The 24,680-nt window shown below is 44.9% G+C and overlaps 1 protein-coding gene across 5 annotated transcripts in view; it reads left to right on the plus strand.

The window, feature by feature from the left end:
- ASTN2 (astrotactin 2) overlaps positions 1-24,680 on the plus strand; it is a 907,765-nt gene that overhangs the window by 854,182 nt on the left and 28,903 nt on the right. The window lies entirely within an intron of this gene.

Raw genomic sequence — 24,680 nt, forward strand, 5'->3', positions numbered from 1 at the left:
CATCTGTTCATCTCAGAGGGAAAACGGAGTCATTTTTTCTCTGTTTCCCAACTCAGTGAGTGTTGCCACATTCGGATGCAACCATCATAAGCTATAACATACAGTTCTAGCAACCAGCTCTCTTCATTCTCTAATTATGAAACCATAGGCCGCCTCCCTTACTAATCTAGAAAGCTGCAGTTGTTGACAAGGTGGGCATTGTTTTTTTTTTTCTTTTTAACATCTTCGCTGAAGTATAATTGCTTTACAATGGTGTGTTAGTTTCTGCTGTATAACAAAGTGAATCAGCTATACATGTACATATATCCCCATATATCCTCCCTCTTGTGTCTCCGTCCCTCCCACCCTCCCTATCCCACCCCTAGGTGGACACAAAGCACCGAGCTGATCTCCCTGTGCTACGAGGCTGCTTCCCACTAGCTATCGATTTTACATTTGGTAGTGTGTATATGTCCATGCCACTCTCTCACTTCGTCCCAGCTTACCCTTCCCCCTCCCTGTGTCCTCAAGTCCATCTCTATGTCTGCGTCTTTATTCCTGTCCTGCCCCTGTGTTCTTCAGAACCATTTTTTTTTTTCGATTCCATATATATGTGTTAGCATACGGTATTTGTTTTTCTCTTTCTGACTTACTTCACTCTCTATGACAGACTCTAGGTCCATCTACCTCACTACAAAGAACTCAATTTTGTTTCTTTTTATGGCTGAGTAATATGTCATTGTATATATGTGCTACATCTTCTTTATCCATTCATCTGTTGATGGACACTTAGGTTGCTTCCATCTCCTGGCTATTGTAAATAGAGCTGCAGTGAACATTGTGGTACATGACTGTTTTTGAATTATGGTTTTCTCAGGGTATAAGGTAGGAATTGTTGACCAATTAATTATTCAACTCATTAATTTTTTCTTTTATTCATTGATTCATTCACTTATCCATCCATCTGTCCAACCATTTATCCATCTCTCCATCCATCCATCCATCCATCCCATTCATGTGTTTATTCACTCTTATACTCCATCATTCATTCACTTGTTTATTCATCAATTCTTTCATTCATTCACATTTTTATTTACTCATTTGTAACTCATTTACTTATTCAGCAGACATTGTCTGAAGATTTCCTGTGTCTTGGTACTGTGCTAGAATGCAAGTATAAATGTGCCTAAGACAAAGTTTCCACCCTCAGGTAACTTAGAACTTAATGGTAGTATGGAAGACCACAGAATGTGGATTCAAACCTGGCTATGACATGTTTAGTTGTGTAGCCTTAGATAAGTCGCTATACCTCTATGAGCCTCCGTAAAAGAGAAATAATAAAACCCAGGTTGCAGAGTTGCATGAGAAGTAAACCAGGAGCAACCTAGCATAGTATCTAAGTATGTGCTTAGTAAATATTAGCCCCTTCACCATCTGCAAATCTCCCTCCCCTCCAAAACACATCCTATCCCCACTTCCTCTGGAAGACCATGACTTTTCTGAAGACCGCGGGGCTCTTTTGAACATGTGACATATTGAGGCTCATTGGTAACACCCAGTGCGTTCACGTACCAAACTCAGGAATATCACCGTAAGATGGAAACCAGGGCTTCTGACTCTGGCTTTGCCACTGACTATCTATCTCATAGATGTTAGGGCCCAGGTTGTATTTCATTCAGAAGGGCAAACTCAGTTGGGGACGGTGAGAGCTGTAGGGATGAAATCCCAAAAGTACAACATGCTATCAGGTGTCTTCCAGTGGGACATGTGTGCAAACTTCACAGAGGCGATAGCATTTACCTCAGGCCTTCAGTAATGATTTGGTATTTAGATCTTGGGAGCGCGAGTCTGTAGCCTCTCAGTAAGCTCTGACACCAACCCCTTGGGCTTTAGGGTCACTGCATCTATGAAACACGAGTATGTGACTAGATTATGGGCTGTATGATCCGCTCCAACCCTAAAGACTATGATCGTGTGCAGAAAACAGCATTTTTGCAAGACTGCTTATGGCTGGTTTCTGGATCTTCTGTCGCTCACTGAGGGCATAGACTGCACTGGAGGCGTACAGAGCTGGGTTCAGATCTCCACCCTGTGCTTTCTCAGCTTGGCACTGAGTGAGCTGCTCAACCTTCCAGCCTCCGCTTCCTCCTTCGTGAAGATGTAAGTAATACGGTGTCTGGCTCACTGGGACCCCAAGAGGTTTGATGAGCTCGTAATGCACAGAAGTTCTTCACTTTGTCACAAGCCCCCAGCAGGAGAGTGAGAAGTGTTAGCTGTTACCATCGTTGCTCTTGTTGCCCTTGCTGTAGTAATAATTAATTTCAACTCCCTCCGCCTCCATTCTCCAGCTGCTGGGAGACACAGCATCTAGCAGAGAGGGACCGAGCCCTGGCAGGTGATTCCTATCTGCTGAGACACAAGTAGTAACCCTGTCTCTGGGTGACACTGTGGGGACTTGGCGTTAGCCAGGCTGGAAGCCTACAGGCCCATTATGTAGAAAGCAGTGAAATGTTTTATGGAACCCCGAAAGCAATTAACACTTAGAGCTGACAAATCAGCCGCCATCCTTTACACACACACACACACACACACACACACACACACACAGACACACACACACACCCGGCCCCCATCTCCTTCCCACCTCGTGAAGCAGGAACATCCTTTCTTCTCCTGTCCTGGAAATGTGCTTGTCATGAGCCTGTCATCCCTAACTCTGAACACTTCTTTATTTTATTTTTGAAATCGATTTTATTAATGGCCCTGGGATCTGGGCGCTCTGACAAGGAGCCAGGGTGTTGTTTGGACTCGTCTCTTATCCCACTGGCGGCTCTCCTTCCCTGAAGTCTGACCGATTCGGTCTCAAGTTTTAAAATAGTTCCAGTGTCAGTTCTTGGGGGTTTTCATTTTCTGCTTGCTTGTTTCTTACCAAAATTAGTTTTCTTCTTCTTGGGCCAAAAAGGCCATGTGTGGCAGTGGAAAGAGCGCAGGCTTTGGAGACAAGCGGAGCTGGGTGCAAATCCTGATTCTGCTGAGTGGTCACGACCTGCCCTGGGTCAAGTCATTTTTTCACTGCTCTATGCAACAGTTTCTCCCACTGGGAAAGGGGGCTGATAATCTTTCCATTCTCGTAGAGTTATAGGGAAGAGCATTAAGTAAGAAACTCCACGAACAGGGTTTTTCAGATTGCATGGCATACGGGAGGTCTGCAGGAAATGTTGGTTACTTTTGCTTCTTCCTGTTTCATTCTCCTTGACTCAGTTGATGGTTTTCAGTGTCTCTTTTTTCCAAGGACAATCCCAGAAGAGCTATTCTCTATGAGGCAGGTTGGGGTCCCACTAGCCCTGAAAAGAATGAGTACCCGGGATCATTTGGGGAGAAATAGGATGAAAAGAGAGCATGGTCCAGACCCCTGAGTTTTAATTAAGCACAGCTGGGCACCAAACCTTCCATCCATGCTGCCAGAAGGTGTGATGGAAGGATTCAGGTGACACAGGCACGGAGGCGCACTCTCTCAGGCAGGAAGTCTGGGTTCACATCCCACTACTGCCACTTCTGCCTCTGGGACCTTGGGCAGAATGTTCACATCCTCTCCTTGTTTCACAAGTTCAGGATCTTCAAAATGAAGATGCATTAGATCCACCCGAGCTTGAGAGTTCTGGGAATGCATACTTCTGCCGTGGGACTTTTTTCTCATTCTCTCTCTTCTCCTCCGGGGCTCTTGCTCTTACAACTTCACCTTTGTTTTACCCTACCATACCTCTCTGCATCTCTGTCCGTCTCCCCTTTCCTTTTTTTTTTTTTTTTTTTTTTTTTTTTTGCGGTACGCGGGCCTCTCACTGCTATGGCCTCTCCCGTTGCGGAGCACAGGCTCTGGACGCGCAGGCTCAGCGGCCATGGCTCACGGGCCCAGCCGCTCCGTGGCATGTGGGATCTTCCTGGACCGGGGCACGAACCCGTGTCCCCTGCATCGGCAGGCGGACTTTCAACCACTGCGCCACCAGGGAAGCCCTCCCCTTTCCTTTTATTCCCTCTCTCGTGTGAGTACTCTCTGCATAGCTCACTGTCTTTGTCTGTCTGCCATTCTCCAATCATTCCTTGTTTGCCTTTCTATCTGTTAATCTCTGAATTTCTGTTTCTCTGTCCTGTTTCTTATTTGAGTTTTGGTTCCTCCTTCTCTCTCTCTGAATCAGGCCCCTCTTTATCCCCACTCCCTCTCTGCACCCCACCTAGGAAGGCAAATTGCTTCTGCAGCCCCTCTATCCATGTAATTTTACACAGCACCGCAGAGTTGAGACCAATTGGAGGAGTGAGAGTCAAGGCTGATTCTCTCGTCCTAAGCTCACCCTGGTGTAACAAAACAGAAACATCAGCACTTGGGCCTGTTTAAATTGAATGTCCTTGTTTGTTTCATTTGTTTTACTTTTGAATGAAAATAAACAAAGAGCAGCAGAGGGAGAGGGTCCCCAGACGTTCTGACAGTGTGACCAGCTCTTGCGCCTTTGGGTTGCTGGAGTCCGAGGGTAACCCCGAGCAGGAATCTCCACTCAAGGTGGGAGGGTCCGCCCAGGCTGGGCACTCGCCATCCCTGCCCTTGCCTGGCTGGAGGCCTAGACACCCTTTTTGTCGCCACTCCCCAATTTCCTATTGTCCAAGGTAATTAGCCTCTGTCTTGTCTTGGCTGCCTTGCTTTCTCTGATCGTGGATGACTGCCAAAGTGTCCTGCGCAAACACACAGCAGCAGCCAGGCCTAATTCCTGGGGTGGGAGCTCATTCCCACACATGCAGAGGCTTGCTCCAGGCCTGCCCTCACCTCCTTGGCCTCAGCTCTGTGAAAGGAATGCCAAGGGAGCCTGCGTCCTGCAACCACGTGCCAACATCCACGGTGGGACCAGAGGCTCAGGGGAAATGTTCCTTCTTATCAGGGGTGGCTGGAGTTGGAGGAGAGGAGTAAAAGGAAAACCAGGGCCCTGGAGGAGGGAAGAGCCTGAGGTCAGGAGTCAGACAGCAGTTCCCACGCTTGTTCCAAGCGAGACCTGGGCCCAGTTCTTCCTGCTACTCGGGCCTTGATGTTCTCATCTGTGAAATGGAAAAGTTAAACTCAGTGAGCTCTGTGACTTGCACGCTGAGGTAGAGATGGAGACTCCAGACCGGTGTCCTGATTCTCAGTGTCCCCAGTACTTCCTGGATACCAGGAGTGTAATGATGATAATAGTTTATTGAGCACTCACTATGTGTCAGGAACAGTGCTTTAAGGATGTTACACATGCTCTCTCATTTCATCCTCGCCATAACCCTGTGGAACTGGTATCATCATCATCATCATGTTTCATTTCACAGAGGGAAAAACTGAGACTTAAAGAAGTAAACATTTTGCCCAAAGTCACATGATAAAAAGAGATAGAGCTGAGAGTCATACCCAAGCTGACCCACCCTTCCCTTCCCCCACATGCTGTCCCTGCCCGTGTCCACTCACACATGGGGAGTTGTCAGAAGTACCTGGTAAGAATAGTGGAAGAGGGCCTTCTAACTGCAAGCACATGTTTGCAATGGAAAGAACTTTGGGGACAAGAAGACCCTGATCCTCAGGAAAGGTACTTCACACCTCATCTTTCTCATCTGTAAAATGGAGCTTATTAATTCATCCATGAAATGGAGATAATTAATTATACCTCCCCAAGTTTTTGCAAAGATTAAACTCGATAGTATATGAGAAAGTGCTTTGAATTTGTCCTAAGATTGTGTGAACGTGAAACGTTATGATCACTCTGTCAAAAAAAGCAGCCAAGGGACGGGCAATAGATATTTTGAATCCACATCCCTTCCCACACCCCACCACAATATACATATTTTTAAGTTAGGCCTTTGAAATCAGACAGAGGTGAGTTTTTACCTTGGCTCCAATACCTGCACTGTGTGGCCTTGGGCAAATTTCTTAATCTCTCTGAGTTTCAATTTTGTCGTCTTTAAAATGGAATCATGACAGGACCTATTTCATAGGATTGTGAGGATTCGATGAACTGAAACATGTAAAGAGCACAAGAGAGTGTCTAGCTCATTGTCAGTACTTAATAAATGATGAGAGGGGGAAGGATAACCACTGTTATTACTCTTTGTGATTATATACTTTACCTAAGCTTCGTGCCTGGGGTTGCCACTGTTGGCCACTGTGTTCTCAGCATTCCAGTGGGGAGAGCAAGTTAATCCTTCATCTGGCACTGATTCCTTTATTCATCACTCCCTAGGCACACTTGCTAGAATGTATTAGAATGTACCTTCCATAAGGTCTTTGCTTCTACTGTTCTTTCCCCAGGATAGCCTTCTCCTGGCTCTTCCGATGATCAGTACCTTGCTCTCCTTCAGGTCTAGGATTAAATGTCATTTCCTTAGAAAGCCCTTCTTTGACCACATTATCTACAACAGGTAACACCTGCTATACACACAGACGCATAAAGCCATGGCACTTACTAAAGCTGTAGTGATTCAGTATCTAATTTATTGGTTTGTTGTCTGTCTTTTCACACCAGACCGTCAACTGCATAGAGCAGGGTCTATGTCGGCCTTTGTCATCCTGTATTCCTGGTGCCTAGAACAGTGTCTGATGCCAGTAAAGAATCCAGTAAATCGTTGTTGAATGATTTGAACAAATTTCGAAGTCAATGCAGAAATCTGGAGATACTGACTTCTCCCCTTCACTCACTCACCATCTCTAACTCACCTTCTCACCAAATATTCAGGAGACAGCCACTGTGTGTCCGGCTGTGGTCTGGTACCATATCTCTACATCTATCTCTAGGTTTCTATGTCTCTGTATCTATCTATCTACCTATCTATCCATCTATCTACCTATCTTAAATCTTACCTAATTTAATCCTGAAAACAACTCTCTAAGGCAGTGACTGTTATTCTTGTCCAACAGATTAGGCTGTAAAGGCACAGAGAGGTTAGATAAGTTGACCAGAGCCTCAAGGCTCGTAAATGGAGAAGATACAATTTGAATTCAGCCAATTTATTTCCAGAGCTTGAACTTGAAATTACCACACTAGTTTATGAGAAGAATTGGACATGTCGAAGTAGCAAGGTTCAGGAGTGGAAGCTGTTTAAAGGGATCTTTTGTGCAGAGATCCATACTCAGATGAGCTGGAAACACTATGGAAAACAGATTTTGAGTCCTGACACCAAAAGCTACACGACTCCCACTGAACTCCAGACTTCTCCCTGCCTCTGCAACCCTGGTGATGCCACGTAAACAGTTGAGCCCTGAGTCTGCACAAGGACCCCTGCTCTTCCTAGGAATGTACTCCCAATGCCATTCTTGAGATGCCCAGTATCTCCAGCTCTCATCTGCTGGGTTGTTTCCCAACATCCCCAGGCTGCCATGTGTTTCTGCAAACAAGTCCAGGCTCCCTGCCCCAAAATACGATTCCAAAAGCCCAGGGGGCTTGACACCTTGGATGGAGCATTGCTGGGCCCCCCATCACCTCCAGGAACCCCCCCACCCCCTGCCTGGGCACATCCAGGGCAGCACATCGAAGAAGCAGCCAGGGCCACCGCCATGGATACTATAATTACATATTAGATGGAATCCCAAAGTTTCCTTTTATTTACATTCCTACCCTACCCTCTTCATTTCCTCTCTTTGTGCCAAGAATCAGCACAGAATTTACTGGAAAAAGCATGAAAGTCATCAGGAGCCCTTCAGGTCTGGCGTTTATGAATGCTTGCCCAGATGAAGGGAGGCGAGAGACTGGAGGGTCATCCTGCGTCTGGCCCTAAGCAGCTATGAAGCCTTGGACAAGGAGTTTCCATTTTGGAGGCCTGCGTTTCTCCCTTTGTAGAAGAGGGATCGAATGGGGCCAACCCAAAGAATGTTTCATGAATTCAGGTGAATTCGGAGGCTGTGTATCTCAGGAGGTTATGGAAGCAAGGATTTGGACTCCAAGCCCTGGCGATCAGAGAGGGAAGGGTTGGAGTCCGGGCGGAAGAGTTTCATTCAGCTTAAGGCTCCATGCTTCTTCCCTCTTCCAGCTTCAGTGACCCTGTCTATGCAGTGGGCCTCTTGAGCCAAGTCCCAGCGTGACCGGGCCAGCTTCTCAGGGGACTTTCAGCTCCTGGGAGGAAGGAGATATGCACAGAGGAAGCCTTCCATGCTGACCGGGGCCTGGGCTGTAGCCTCTGAGAGCTGAGGCTGAGGCCCAAGGTTGATCCAGGACACAGAAGGGAAAGAAGCCAGGACGGGCCTGACAATTCCTGCCTTGCTCTTTACTGGCTTTTTCTCCCCACTGTGAAACTCTCTCAGTCCTTTTTTTCTCTTCAACCCTCTCTCCCTCCCTTCCTTCCTTCCTCTTCTCCCCCCCCCTTCTCTCTCCCTTCCTCTCTCCCTGAGTCCTCTCCTATTTTTCTAACATCTCTCCTCTCCCCCCACCCCCGCCGCCCCTTTTTGTCCATTTCTGGTTGTTTCTGACTCCTCTTTCCCTCTCTTTCTTCCCGTCCCATCCTTGCTCTCTCTCTGCTCCGGGCAGGGATGCTGCCTCTCTCTCAGCACTCTGACTTCTCGTCTGTCTGTCTGTCTCAGTCTTTGTGTCGGTGTCTCCTTCTCTTATACTCGCTCTCTCTGTATCTGTACATCCTGCCTCTTTCTCCTTTTCTTAGCACTCCTTAGTCTCTCTTGCTTGGTCCCATGATCTCTCTTCTTCCATGTTCCTGTGCGTTATCTACCCGCTCCACCCCTCCCACCACAGCCTAGGAACAAAGGTCTGGACCTATTATATGACACTGGGGTGAACAGCCAGTTGGGTGTGGCCAAGGGTCCCAGAACTCAGCAGGGGCCGGGCGCCTCTGATGTCCCATAACCCAGATGGAATGTGAACTTTCTCTGGCTGTGGTGCCCTGTCCTATTGGTCAGGGGGTGGGGTGAGGGGGGGCAGCCTAGCTACTCAAGACTCAATTCCATCCAGCGTCAGGTCACACTAACCTCTCCAAAGTGTTCAGTTGGGGCCCCAGAGAGGGAAAGAGCTGTCCTCAAGCCAGAAGCAAATACAGCCGTGAGTCCCAAGCCAAGAGAGACTCGTAGAGGAAAAATAACGCTGTTTTTCAGCCGACAGACAGCGAGGCTCCTAAAACCTGCTGGGGACTCTCAGGCAGGCTGTTCTTTCCTCAAGCTGCATCAGGATTTCATCCAGGAATGGGACGCCAGCCAGGCTTCTAGAGGGACAGGGCACAGGCTGCTTGTGCAAACTCGTGGAGGGTGGAGAGATGGGACCTGAGGCCGTGCTGGGGAACTAGGCCTTGAATGCCAGGCACAGGAGCTGAACTTGGTCCTGCAGGCAGTGGGGAACCAAGAAAAGCTGTTGAGCAGGCCCAGGCTGTATTTACACCTATGTTTTTGGTGACAACCCTCACTGGGGTGTGGAAAACAGGCTGCGTTGAGTTGAGAGACAGTGAGGCCATTTGGTGCAAGTAAAGGCGAGGTCCTCACACATTGGTGATCCAGTGAGTGGTGCCCTGCGTAGGGCATGTGCTGGGTAGAAGTGGAGCAGCATGGGCTCAGCTCAGTTCTGGAAACATCTGGAAACAGCTTTTCCTCTTCTTAACAACTGGTGTCTATGCTGAGCACTCAGGAAAAGGACATATATGTTGGGTATCCACAATGTGCCTTATACTAAGCTAGTCACCTGGGATTCAGAACTAACCAAACCAAACAGTCTCTGCCCTCATGGAGCTCAGAGTCATGGTGGGGAGGCAGAAGAGACTAGCTCGATGATGCTTCACGTCATGCTCTGATGGGAAAGACTGGGGGCTGTGGAAATATCAAGGAAGGCTCGTTAACCCAGACGAGTCTAGTGCAGGGCCATTTTGCAGACCTGCTGTGAAGTCTTCCTGCAGAAGTAAGAGGAGGTGTTGCCCTGGGTTGAATAGCATCCCCCCAGAATTCATGACTACCTGAAACCTCAGAATGTGACCTTACTTGGAAATAGAGTCTTTGAAAATGTAATGAACTAAGGATCAAGATGAGATTTCACTGTAACTAGGTTGGTTCCTAAGTCCAATATAATATAGTGGCTGGTGTCACTCTAAGAGGAAAAGACACACAGAAGAAGGCCACGTGAAGATAAAGGTGGGGATTAGAGTTATGTTACCACAAGTCAAAGAACACCTGGGGCCCTCAGAAGCCAGAAAAGGCAAGGCAGGATCCTTCCCAAGAGCCCCCAGGGGGAGCCTGGCCCTGCCGACACCTTGATTTCAGACTCCTGGCCTCCAGAACTGTGAGATAATATGTTTCTGTTGTTTTAAGCCACTATGTCTGTGGTAATATGTTATGGCAGCTACAGGAAACTAATACAGGGGTTTCAGGCAGAGGATAGATTATGAGAAACCTGGAAACTGAGAGACAGCATGATGAGGCAGAGAGTAGATCTGGAGTTAGGAGGGCAAGGGGAGGTAAGAGAGCTGGGGCTACTGAGCAGGTGAGGGCCTCGCCAGCCGTGTTGGAGCCCCAAGGGCAGCGTGGCAGAGATTCAGTGGAGGATGGTGTGAACAAGCCTCACGGCTGCAAGGAGAGTTGGCTTGCAAGGGGAAGACTAAACATCTAAACAACGTCCAGAGGAGAGGAAGCAGGTCAGCAGGGGCCCTAGAAATGATGCCCCTGGAGAACATTTCAGGGGCCTGGACGGTTTGTTCAAGTGAAGAGAGGACCCGGGAGGATGGCCCACCGTCTTCAGCCCTCTGTAGAGCCACACAGGTATCAGAGGCACAGATGTGCTCACTCTGACCCTGGGGAACAGGATGAGGTGAATGGCTGCGAGGAAGGCAAATTTCAGGTCACTGTCAAGAAACGTTCCAGGGCTGGCCTTCGGTGGGCTGGTAATCTCGGGGGGGGGGGGTAAGCCCCATGCTTGGGGAGCAGGAAGCTGAGGGAGAGGGAACAAACCCTCGGCAGGGCTTTATAAGGAGGAACTGGCAAGTGACATGAATGGGTCAGTGTGACCAGATGCTCGATAACAGGGAGCAGTGGGGACAGTGGTAAACTAGAAATGGAGCAGAGAATCCTTAGCTCCAGCTAACCATTACTATGTGAGAACGTCAGCCATAAACCTCGGCTTAAATGAAATCTCTTAATTAGTACTTGCTGGAAACCAATTTAATACTGGTCATATAAACCAATTTTGTAGGTCACAATTAGCTTGCAGGTTATTAATTTAAAATCTCTAAGTTAACTCTCTCAGTATATAGATAAGGGAGCCGAGGCCCAGAGAGACCCATAGGCTTCACAGTGAAAGCAGAACCAGGATTAGCACACAGGGGTCCTGACACTCAATCCACGGCTCTTGCCAGCAGGCCTTGACTCCCTACCTTTTACCTCGGGGGTGCTTTGGTAGGAGGAAAGCACAGGGACATCTCAGCGTGGAGAGGAATTCCCAGGATGGGGTCACAAGCCACACTCGGCTCTGTGCCCAGCTATACTGCCCATCAACCAGGGGCCTTGGGCAAAGAGCTTCCTCTTTCTGAACCTCAGTTTCTTCCTCATCACAATGAGAAGACTGGATGGCAAAGTCCCTTCCTTCTCTGACCGTTTAGGACTCTAGGAACTCCTGAAATAGGAATGGACCCACACTCAAAGCCAGGCCTCTCCCTGCTCCCATTATCTTGGCTGTGGGTCCAACACCACATGCTGAGGGCCTCCCCCCGCCACCCACCCACTTCTAAACTCCCACCTCCATCTGTGAAGGAGGCTGTTGCTATGAGCAGCCTTGAGGTCATCACTGGAAAGGTGTTAACAGACTACAGGAGATCACCATGAATGATGTGCAGAAACTCAGAGGCAAGACAGAATCCAGATTTCTGGCATTTTTCCTTTTGCTTTATTCTCCTTTCCCCCAAGGACAGATTCCCCCATGTACCAACAACCCCATTCTGCTTTCACATTTGAATCACAGCACAATAGAGCTGGAGGACTCAGACATCATGGACCTGATCCTTCTCTCTTTATAGAAGAAACTGAAGTTCAGGGAGGGCAAGGGCCTGCCCTTGGTCACTCAGAGAACCAACATCAGAGCTGGGCTGGACCAGGGCTCTAGATTCCACTATAGACCAGCTGCTGCTCTCTGGTCCTAGACCCGAGCACACACGCCCCCCCTATCATCTTGGGCATCTGAGAGGCTAAGAGTCTAGGATTTTAAGTTAGATTGTCCTAGTGTCAATTCAAATCTCAGTCACTTTCTGGCTGTACAACATACTTATTTTCCTGGGTCTCAATTTCCACATCTGTAAGGTGAGCGTATTGGTACTCCCTACATTAGAGTTTTGCTGTGATACAAATATAGAGTAGTTAACACATGCAAAGCTCCCAGGCATAGCAGGCCCAGCACACAGTAGGTGCTTAATATCAAGTACATACAAGACATTTCTTTAGTAGGACTTCATCAGGGATGACCATGAAAGAGAATCATGATTGGCTAATTGTCCTGCCCTCTGTGAGGTTGCTTACATATCTCTGTTCTCTCTGAGCATCTTCCAGGAGCCCTCTGGACATGATGTGGCAATTTTGGTATCATTTTGCCCAAACATTTGACATAACAAGAGATGCCGTCTCTCTTTTTTTTTTTTTTTTTCCTTCTACTGTTCCTTGAGCCCATCCCTAATGTAGTTCTCACAATCATAGAGAAATAAGATTGTCAGCAATCCAAGAGTAGAACAGGTTTTAGAAACCACGTTTAAGAGTCTGTGAATCCCTAACATATGGCCTGGGATTTAGTAGGTACTCAATTTAGAAAACACCAAAGGTCAGGAAGAGGTATAGCGGGTTGAATGGATGGAGTCAGGCCTTCCTGTAAACATCTGCAGCTATTAGCCAAGGACATACAGAGCAACGCCACGACCACTACCTACCGATCACTATTGTCATCAGCCATTTATCAAGCTCTTACTACCTCTATGCAACGTGCCAAGGTCTTTATGTCCACTAGCTCTCTGAACCTTCACAATATGGTACTTTCTAAGGTAGGTACTCTAATATCCCCACTTTATGTGTAAGGAAGCTAAGACAGAAGGACTAAATGACTCGTTCAAGGTCACTTAATTAGTAGATGGCAGAACCATGAGTCTAACACAAGATATCTGGCTCCAGAGTCCACACGTCGATATTCCTTCGCATTTCTCTCACAGACAGTGGTGCAGCTGAAATTTGAAAATTTATGGCTTAGACCGAAGGAGTTTTGCCCAGTGTTGGGAACAAACTTGTAAGGAGCTAATCATCCTGGGATAGAGGGTGATTTGCCTCATAATAAAGCATGGGCGTTCTGAGGAGGCTGTGGTCTCTAATAGTCAGTGTACCTTGGGGGCCTGCAAGACCGGATAGCATTGAGCTGGGTCTGGAAGAGCGGATAGCATTGACCATTTAGATTTAGGGCCATTATTGCATCACCAGCAGAGGGAACAGCTAAAATAAAGACAAGGAGGTGGGGAATTAAAGGGACACATAAGAGAACAGCAGAAAGTTCAGGATAGTTGAGATACATAGTATAAAAGCTTGGAGAGGCAGGCCTTACAGGGCCTTGTTAATGCAGACGAAAGAACCATTGATTCGTTTTGAGTAGCAGTGAGGAGGCCACGTTTGGGTTTTAGAACGATATCTGTGGAGTGTGGGTTAGAGCAGGGAGAGTTAGGGGCCGTGATAAGAGATACTGAATCTAGAATTAGGATGGCAGCAGGGGGGGATGAGAGGAGTAAGTGGATGAAGGGAGTCCTAGGATGTGAGACTGTCGTGTTCACAGTTTTCTTTGGGAATCTATCAAATGACATAAGCCTCACTGAGAAGACTTGGCACAGTATTTGAAAATTTAAAATCTGGGTTCAAATCCTGACTCTACCATTTTGTAGTTGGGTAGCCTACGAAGAAATGCCTAAGTTTTGAGACCAAGCCTTTACCTGCATCCAGAAAGTGGTAATAATATATTCGACTTCAAAATGTGCATGTGGAATTGAAAATATATGTATTCTATATGTCAGATTTGGGCACCTAGTAGGCCCTTTATTCCTATCAATTTCCTCCCATTCTTTCCATCTGCTTTAGTCCTCTTGTGGTGAGCATTCATATTCATTCTCTCTCTCACTCCACCCCCTTACTGCCCAACTTCCCTCTCACTGTCCCTCTTTCCCCAGGATGCCAAAAATGAAATAACATTCTTTGCATGTTTGTTCTAAAGCTCCTGGCCGCCTTCCCGCAGACCCCTGGCTGGGTCAGGACTCATTTGCATTAGCATGTGTGAGGCCAGCATGAAGGGGAGGGAGAGGCCCTGTTTTCAGGGATTTTCATCAGGCGCCCCTGCCAGAAAAAGGAGAAGTTACTATTTCTTTCTGGGAAACATTCACAGACTCAAACAGGCAAGGAAGGCCCAGGGAGCTGCCTCACTTGTGGAGAGGTTGATGGGTGGGTGAACTGCCTGCCTGACTCCCAAAACTGTATCCAGCTCCTCTCACCCTTATGACAGGCCTGCCCCCAGAAGTCTCTCCTTCAACATGTATAGTATAGTAACTGAAGACCATAAATAGATCTTTCTTAATCCTATCCATGGCCTGTAACAGGGAGAGGAGAGGGAGACAGAGCACATAGGGGCAAGGAAGACACTCAGAAGCTACAGGATAAATAAACAACAATTTTGCTAGCTTCTAGAGAGGGATATTAAATCCACGGAAGCATCTTTAAAAAAAAGCAGTGGTAATCCCTGGAGTTTTTTGTTTGTTCTTGCCATAATCCTGTTAATTTTTAAAATAATACGATGTCATGGAGTTATACTTTCTCCCAGGACTCCCAGTAACCTTGTCCAAATCCAGACAACCAATGGCCAGCCAAAGGAAGTCCTTTGGAGTTGTCTCAGGAGTGCCATTGGCACCATGACATGTGCTGACTCTAGAGGCGAGGATTATACCATTTATAGAGAAGCAAATTGAGTTCCTGGTATTTTATTAGACAGCCTCCCATTATTTCCCATTATTTTTCTCAGTTCCTAGCCTCATTATGTCTTGTTCAGGCAAGACTTTTGCCTCCTCCTTCATAATACTATCCATATAAATACTTCAGTGGAAAAATGAACAAATCAATGATACACATGGTTATTACTTAGAGTGCCTTCAATATGTCAGGCACTGTTCTAAATGCTTTACACAAATTAACTTATCCAATCCTCTCAATAATCCAATGAGGCCAGTATTTTGTTATTCCCATTCTTAGAGATGAGGAAACCAAAGCCCAGAAAAGTTAAGAAATTTGCTAAAGTCATGCACTAGTCAGTAGCACAGCCAGGATTTAAATTCAGTCAGGTTGGCTCCAGAGCCCAAGTTCCTAACCATTAACTAACCCAGCCTCCCCAGAAGTCACATTAGCATTTAATGAGCCGGTGCACACCAGATCTTGCGCTCTCACCCATCACAGGGCCTGGGTACGTGCTACACCTCTTATTCAGTTCTCAGCCTAAATGTTGCTTCCTCAGAAAGGCATCCCAAGAACCTGTAATCTCAGCTAGGTTCCCTATCCCTTTCCTTTATTGCAATTATTAAACTTTGCAATGACATGCATTCATGTGTGTTAACGTCTGTCCCGTACTAGACTTGGCAGTCTATGGAGGTAAAGACGGTGTCTGTTTTGTTTGTCTCCATATACTCAAATGCACACAGGCAGAAGGCACTCAGTAAATGGTTATTGGATAGAAAATTGAATACATGTAATATTACATTTAATCATAGCTATAATCTTAAGAGACAGACACTTTTTTCCCCTCACTTTAGAGATAAAGAAAGAAAGGCTCACAGAGGTTCGATAAATTGGGCAAAGTCATTGAGAGAGTAAATGGCAGAACCAGTATTTGAAAGCAGGTCTTTTCTGACCTCAGAGCCCATGCTCTGAACCTCTGCACTGTATTCCCTTCTGTGAAGCCGTATAAGGGACACATAGAGGAATGAGACATAGTGTCAGCCCTAAAGAGCTCCCTGTTCTACTGGGAGGAGCCTACCATACCACAAGCCAATTAAAACTGGTGAAGTGGTTCTACAACATCATGCAAATGATGACCTATGGAAAAAAGATGGAGGACAAGGAAGTTTTTGACAGCCAGGAATGACCTCCTGTAGCCTTTCTTAGACGATGTACACTTACTCTCTATGGGCACATTCAAATGTAGCATCCTCCCTATCAGCACTGGTGTTCATTCATTCCATTTGTTTCAGAGTATCTGCTTCTCTGTGGGGCTGTGTACTATATCCTGAAGACCCAGAGATGAACACAATCGTCCCTGCCACCTTAGAGCTCCCGATAAAATGTGGCCCATGGTATGAGAGCTCAGAGGGGAGAGTGCCTCCTATTCCAGTGAAAGTTGGCAAGAAAGAGTGACATTTTAGTTGAGTGTTAAAGGATGAACAGGATCAGTAAGGTGAAGATAGAAGGGACAATGGTTTTCCGGGGAGAGGAAATCATATGTACAAAGTTACTGAAGAACAAAGCAACTTAGCAATTTACAAACCCTACTCAAGTCACCATGAGGCAATGGGGCAAATCTGGGTGATGAAGTTGAAGAGGTTGATAAGACTCAAATCCTAAAGGGACGTTATCTCCAGGCTAAGGAGTATAGACTTTATCTTGAGGGGAAGGGGAACCGTTAAGGGTTTTAAGCTGCTCAGAAGACATTGTCAGATTTGCATTTTAGGAAGAGCACTCTGGCTAATATACTGGCAGTAGGGGGGAGGTGGGAAAGAACTGTTGGAAACGAATAAGGAAGCTGTTCCCAAGGCCTGGGGGAGAAGCAGTGAGGTCTGGTATAGACCAGAATTGGAAGAAAGAAGGGTGGTTGAAATCTGCCGTCTCTGATGAACAGGATGAGAGAGGGTGAGTAGTGGGCCAGAAACAACTCATCAGCGTGCACCAGTTTATCCTGCCTGAGGCTTACTGGTAAGGACTCAACTTCAGCCCTTGCTTTCTGGGCTAGCCCAAGATGGAAAGCATTTTCTTTCTTTCTTTCTTTTCTTTTTTTTTTCTTTTTAGAAAGCATTTTCTAAGCACCTACTATGAACTATGACTGTCCTCTGGAAGATAAAAAATAAGCAAGCTAAGTAAGCCTATGTGAGTTGGCAACAGTCCCCATTATTCTATGTCTGATTTTTAAGAGTACTTGACTCTCGTCTGCTTCTGAAACAGCAAGAAATGATTTAGAGGTGCCATTACCATGTGAGAGGCTGATGGGGTTAAAAGGAGAATGAGATATGGTTTCTTTCCCTCAGAGAGCTCACATGCCAGGGGGATGACAGCAAGTAAAGGATAGATGAAGACAGTGCTTCCACGGTTTCATGTCCTAGGTAGTAAGACTAAGACACTCAGAGGAAAAAGCAATTAGTCCCATCTGAAGAGGTGTGGGTCTTTCCCAGAGCCTGCAAAAGTGGTTCTGAGCCCAGTAGAGAGAGATCTGACCAAAGTCGCATGACCAGGCAGTGATAGAGCTTTTATTTGCTGGTCACTGAGCTGAGCTGCGGAGCCGAGCACAGGGACAGTCCTCCTTCTGGGACAAGAATCCACTACGGTCCTATTAACGATGAGGGCTGTCTCCCCAGCCGCTGCTTAAGCATGTAGAAATGCATCAGATATTATGTTAAGTGTGTGATTAAACAGCATTAGCATGTTTAATCTTCACAATAACTTTCTAAAAGATATTTCAGAACAGTATGTAAGACTCTGAACCCTTGGATACAAGTAACAGAAACTCAAATCAAAATTGCTTATGAAAAAATGGAATTTATCCACTTATATCAACTGGGAAGTTCAACAGGTGTGCTGGCTGCAGCCCCAGAGACATCCAGGAGTTCAGGTGATGTGATATGGACTTTGTAGCTCTGCCCCAACTTTCCTGTGTGTTGGCTGCATTCTGAGGTGGGTTTTCCTTCTGGGAGGACAGAGATGGAGGTGGCAGACCCCACTTAGGTGCAGCAACAAAACTGACAAACGAGGAGAGTCCCTGGAGAATGGCCTGGTGTGAATGTGAAGCAGGGTGCTGTAGAGAACTGCCTAGAAGCCCCAGCCTCACATCCAGGCTTCAGAAAACATTTGCTGAGCCAATGACATCAGGGCTCATTGTTGGAGAGCATAGTGACATGAAGGTACGTAGGCTGGCCGAGAAGCTGGAGATCAGAAGTGTCTTGGTACTGTCTTAGTCCTTGGACCAATCCAAACCTCAGAGATTTTTCTGCAAGACAGAACAGTTTTGTCTTCAAAGTCAAGGTGAATGCAGCAACCCTCACCCAGCAGTTGATTAAGTGCCAACTCTATCACTCTGCCACTCTGTGTCTGTCCTTGATTGAAAAGCCCCCTCCTCACCCTCCCGGAAAACATCAAATTCTCTGAACGTAAAACGCAGGCAATAAACCCTGCTTTGTCTTGCTTTCAAGGTTATTTGTGTAATAAGCTTTGCAAAGTGTAAATTGATAGGTGTCAGGAATGCATTCATTTGTTCGCTTTAATCATGAAAATGAAAATAAAATGCAGAGAGTATGGAGACAGGACAATAAGCCCCCATGTGCCCACCATGCAGGATTAATACATGTCAGGACTCTGTCACATTTGCTTCAGAGCTCTTTTCTCCTGAAATAAATTAAAATTAAAGATAAACTTGAAGATTATTTTGCCTCCTCGTCACCAGTCTTACTCTGTCCCCTCCTTCCCTGCTAAGCTGTAACCACCGTCCTAAATTTGTATCAGTCTAGTCCAAAGAACAGAGTGAGTTTATATTTGTTTATTTGTTTGCTTCTTCTTTCGGGTTTTACTTTCCACCATCATTCCTAGTCTCATATGTTAGCAAATTAAAACTGCAGCTGCCTCCAACGGACACTTTGCAGCTTTTTTTATTACTTATTATGAATCTTAATTTCATTTCTGTAACAACCATAGTCACAGAAAGTCCCACTGTGTCTTATCTCTCCTGGGAACCTTTTTTTTCCCCCCTTTTTATGTCAATACCTGTAAGAAAATAAATAAATATGTTAATAATGTATTCTTCTAATCTCGTGCTTACGCAAAGGCTTACGTCTCTGAGAGCTTGTCCAGCCGTGGCGAGGTCTTATCAGGGCCGGATGCCCCAACCGTGCCCAGCCAGCCTGTTCCCTTATTCTGGTGGCTCAAGGTTTCCAAGGCCGTCATGTCCAATGGACCAGAGAGGCTTATCTTCGTGGGGCAAATGGAGCCGGATGGGGCTCTGAGTTGGGGCTCTGAGATATTAGACGAAGGCTGTGTGGGGTTGCCTGAGTTCACAGCAGGGATCAGACCTGCTGGCTGGAGCGAAGAGGGGCAGCATACTGGGGGGTACGTGGCCCTGGTGGCAGAGAGAGACAGACCTGGGTTTGAATCCGGTACTCTGCCGCGTCACTACAGGGCCCTGAGCCCTCAGTCTGCTTATGGCTGATGGAAAGAAGTTGGGCCCTACTGGCAAGCAAAGAACAGGGCGTGTGGCCCAGAGAGCAATCATCAAAGGAGTGAGAGGAGGAAAAAAGAAAATCAAAACAGCAACAACTGCCCAGTGTAAAGGCTGTCTGGGGACCTCACTGACAGCTCAGGCTCAGTGGGGTAGAGGCAGGGTGGTACCTTTGGGGAATGGCACCCCGCTGTCAGCACTGTTCTTAGTCCTCACTGTGAATCTGCTTTACCATTGCTAAGTGCCTGTACAGCATCCTGCCTTGGAGGCAGGGGACCTGGGTTCAAATTCTGGATTTGCTTTGAACTTACTATGTGACCTAGGACAAGTTGATTGCCCTCTCTGAGCCTTAGTTAAACAAAGGATTTAAATGAACTACTTGATAAGGTGCTACCCTGGTGCTAACAATCGTTCAGCTTATAAGAATGCTTTTGAGTTCTCTTGAGGAACCTGGGGCTGACATAGGCAAGGCTTCCTTCAAGCTTTCTGGGCAGCTTCTTCCAGCCCCTCCGCAGTTCCCACCTCTGTTGAGAATTCTGAGATATCACAAGTCCAAGTCCAGGGTGTTTTCATCATCTTTAACCTTTTTACCAGCATTTGGGCTTAGATAGTTGATCTTTAAGTCATACTGTTTGTGCCACCCACCTTTACCCTCTACTGCTTTGGCCTTCCTAAATCGGGGAAGCTAACAGCTTATAACTCTTGCCTAAGGAAAGGCTTTGTCAACCCCTTTTCACCTCTCTGAGTAGTTTTGCCAGTGCTTGACTTTCTGTCCTGTCCTGTTCACCACTGGCGCCTGTGGACATTTCTTATCTGTTCAAGGAGGAGGGTGAGTGCCTTTTGGATTAGGACTAAAGTGCTGTTGGTTCATGGTGGGGCGCTGTGTAACACAAAGACCACAGATTTGGGGTCAAGTAGCCTCTGGGATGGCACCTGCTCTGAAACTGGCTACCCATGGGATTCAGGAATCTCATTTCATTCTCTGAGACTCTGCTTCTGCATCTGAAAATATAGTTAAATATAGATAACATGATCTAGTACTTAAGACTGTTGTAAGGAGTAAATTAGATAACGTATAGCCAATGATTGGCAAGGACGATATGTATGTGTGAGATTGTGTGTGTGTGTGTGTATGCGTGTATATATATATCGTCTAGTCGAGTATATTGGGAGCCCCTTGAAGGGCAAGGACTGTGTTTTATAGTATTTCTTTTTAATCTCATCTCACATAGTAGCCACTGGCACATAGGATTGCTGGGCTGCACCTGCTGCACTCAAGGCTCTTGGGTGCACATAGGTTTCTAGAAATAATGTGATGTGAGCAAACAAGTGTTACAGCAGCCACAGAGGGAGTAGCCTTCCTGCGTCTTTGAGCTTGCAAAACCATAATACCTTCTCCTCCTCTCTCTGCACCTCATCCTTTCCCCAGCTTTCCAAGGGCTGAATGTGGGGAAGAAAAGGATCCACCTTTGCCCTGAGCAATGCAAATGTGATTTCTCACATTCTACGCCCCAGTCCACACACACACACACACACACACACACACACACACACACACATTTATGTATATACATTTATTTAATGAACATTTATTGGAGGTCTGCCGTGTGATCTAGCACAGTTTTTGGCACTGGGGATAGCTCAGTGAATAGAACACATTATATCCTTGTTTTTGTGAATTTGATATTCAAGTGGGAGTGACAAACAAAATCAATAAATGTAACAAACAAGGAAATTATGTATTAGAAGATCACAGATATTATGAAGAAGAACAGGGAGCTAAGTGAATGATATTCTAATAGACTTCTAGGTGCAGCAGTTGGGATAGAGTTGAAATTTAAAAGGGAACCTCATCAAAAAGGAGACATTGGCACAAAGCTTGAAGGAGGTGAGGGAAGGAAGCGGGGAGAGAGAATCCCAGGCAGAGAGAGGAGCCAGCGTGCATTGCTGGGAGTATGCCAGAGGTTCAAGGTGAAGCCCCACTGGATTGAAAACAGTTGTTTATTTTTGTTTATCAAAGAAATAGGAAATGCAGCTGAGGATTATTAAAAATGCTAATTCTAACTATGGATTGAGAATTTGGCTAAGGGCATCTTATCTACTCTGAGGACTCTTCCTAACAATCCTGTGAGACAGGTGGAAATGTGTTTGTTTTATTGACAAGAAAATGAAGGTGAGGAAGTAAAGTACTTACCCAGTGTCACATAGCCTGGGAGCAACAGAGAGGATATTTAAACACAGAACTTTCCCTACTTCCAAGTCTATGCCTCTGACCTCGGCATCATACTGAGGTTTTGAACAATTCTGCTGCAGTCCGCAGGCTCCTACCTTCACAGATAAACCAAAGCCATAACTACCCACTTAAGCTTCCATTGAAGGTCCTGTTTCCCCTTTAGAAACTCTGGGACAGGGGCTGGGGCAGGAGGGCTTGCTCAAATTCAGACCTCAGAAAGCTGCACATATAAGAGACCTGGGCCCCAAATGCCTGTCATGGCCACCATTTGGAGGCAGGATGCTTCTAGATTGACACCACTGGTTTTGTTTGTTTTTTTTATAGAGTTTTTTTTGGTTTTTTTTTTTTTGGTTTTTTTTACCCCAGTTCTAATCCACATACCATGAACTTTACCCTTTTAAAGTATATAATTCAGTAGATTTTAGGATATTCACAAATGTGTTCATCCACCACAATAATTCCAGGATATTTTAATCATCTCAAAAAGAATCTCAATACCCATTAACAGTCGCTCCCATTGCCCCCTCCTCCCAGCCCTGGCAGCCACTAATCTACTTTCTGTCTGTAGGAATTTGCCTGTTGTGGACATTTCATATAAATGGAATCATACAATGTGTGGCCTTTTCAGGCTGGATTCTTTCACTTATCATAATGTTTTCAACTTTCAGTGATATTGTAGTGTGAATAAGGACTTTATTCCTTTTTATGGTTGGATAATATTCAATTGTATGGATGTACAACATTTTGTTTACCCATTCATTAGTTGATGGTTATTTGAATTGCTTTCCACTTTTCGGCAATTAAGAATAATACCACTCTGAAAATTGGTGTACGAGTTTCTCTGCAGACATATGTTTTCAGTTCTCTTGAGTATCTGCCTAGGAATATAATTGCTGGGTCATATGGTAACTCTGGATAGCTTTGAGAGGGATTGCCAAACTCTCTTCCAATATGGCTGCACCATTTTTACATGCCCATCAGTAATATATGAGGGTTGCAATTTCTTCCATCCTTGCCAACACTTGTTATTTTTGTCGTTTTTATCATAGCCATCTTAATGGATAAGAGGAGATATCTCATTAGAGTTTTGATTTGCATTCCCTAAGTGACTAATGATGTTGAGCCTATCTCCATGTGCTTATTGACCATTCGTATATCTTTTCTGAAGAAATGTCTATTCAAATCCTTTGCCCATTTTTAAATTATTGAGTTGTAAGACTTATTTATATATTCTGAATATTAGACCTGTATCAGATAGATGATTTATAAATATTTTCTCCTATTATTTTGGTTGTCTTTTCACTTTCTTGGTAGTGTCCTTTAAAACACAAAAGTTTTTTTTGTTTTTTTTGTTTTTCTGGTGAAGTCTAACAATCTATTGTTTTCTTTGGTTGTGCTTCAGGTGTCATATCTAAAAATCATTGCCTAATCCAAGTTCATGAAGATTTACTCCTATGTTTGTTCCTAAGAGTTTTATAGTTTTTTTGTTTTACATTTAGGTCTTTGAGCCATTTTGAATTTTTTTTTTATACGGTGTAAGAATAGGGTCCAATTTCATTCACTTGCGTGTGGCTATCTGATTGTTCCAACATAATTTGCTGAAGAAACTATTATTAAAGAGACCATTCTTTCCCCATTGAATTGTCTTGGCACTCTTGTTGAAAATCAAATGACCATAGTAGTTTATTTCTAGACTCTCAATTTTATTCCATTGATCGATATCTATCCTTATACTAGTAGTAGACAGTCTAGATTACTGTAATTTTGTAGTAAATTTTGAAGTCAGGATGTGTGAGTCTTTCAAGTTTGTCCTCTTTTTCAAGATTATTTGGCTATACTGGGTACCTTGTATTCCCATATGAATTTTAGGAGTAGTTTGTCAATTTCTGCAAAAAAAAAATCAGCTGGGATTTTTATACGGATTGTGTTGAATCTATAGATAAATTCGGAAATATTTTCATCTTAACAATGTTAAGTCTTCCCATCCATGAACACAAGATATCTTTCCATTTATTTAGGTCTTCTTTAATTTATTTCAATGATGTTTTATAGTTCTCAGTGTGTATGTCTTGTACTCCTTTGTTAAATTTATCCCCAAATGTCTTATTCTGTTTGACAGTACTGTAAATGGAATTGTTTCCTAATTTTATTTTCTGATCATTCGTTGCTAGTGTATAGGATACAATTGATTTCTTTATATTAGTCTTTTAACCTGTAACCTTAACTGAACTTTTCTTTTAGATCTCTGTGTGTGTGTGTGTCTGTGTGTGTGTAGATTCCTTTGCTTTTCTATATATAAGATCATGTCATCTGCAAAAGAGATAGGTGTTACATTTTCCTTTGTTATCTGGATGACTTATTTTCTTTTTTGTTCTAACTGCCCTGTTAGAATAGCACCTTCAGAACAATGTTGAATAGAAATAGTGAAAGTGGACATCCTTGTCTTGTTCCTGACCTTAGGAAGAAAGCTTTCAGTCTTTACCATTAAGTATGATGTTAACTGTGGGTTTTCTACAGATATCCTTTATCAGATTGGGGAAGTTCCCTTCTATTCATAGTTTGCTGAGTGTTTTTATCATGGAAGGGTATTGGGTTTTGTGAAAGCTTTTTTCTCTGCCTATTGAGATGATCATGTAATTTTTGTTTTTTATTCTATTAATGTGATATATTTATATTGGTTGATTTTCATATGCTGAATCAATCTTCTTTTCGTGGGATAAATCCCATTTGGTCATGGTATATAGTCCCTTTTATATATGTTACTATACTTGGTTACTATTTTGTCGTGTCTGTATTTATAAGGGATATTGGACTCTGTGCATGTCTGTGCGCGTGTGTTTTCCTTGTGATGTCTTTGTCTGTTTTCGGTATCAGAGTAATACTGGCTTCATACAGTTAGCTGGTAGTGTTACCTCTACTTATATTTCTTTTGGAAGAGTTTGTGAAGGATTGGTGTTAATTGGCGTTAACATTTGGTAGACTTCACCAGTGAAGACATCTGGTGGCCCATTGTTTCATAGGAA

The sequence above is a fragment of the Globicephala melas genome, chromosome 6 (genome assembly GCF_963455315.2).
Source record: "Globicephala melas chromosome 6, mGloMel1.2, whole genome shotgun sequence".
Lineage (NCBI taxonomy): Eukaryota > Metazoa > Chordata > Mammalia > Artiodactyla > Delphinidae > Globicephala > Globicephala melas.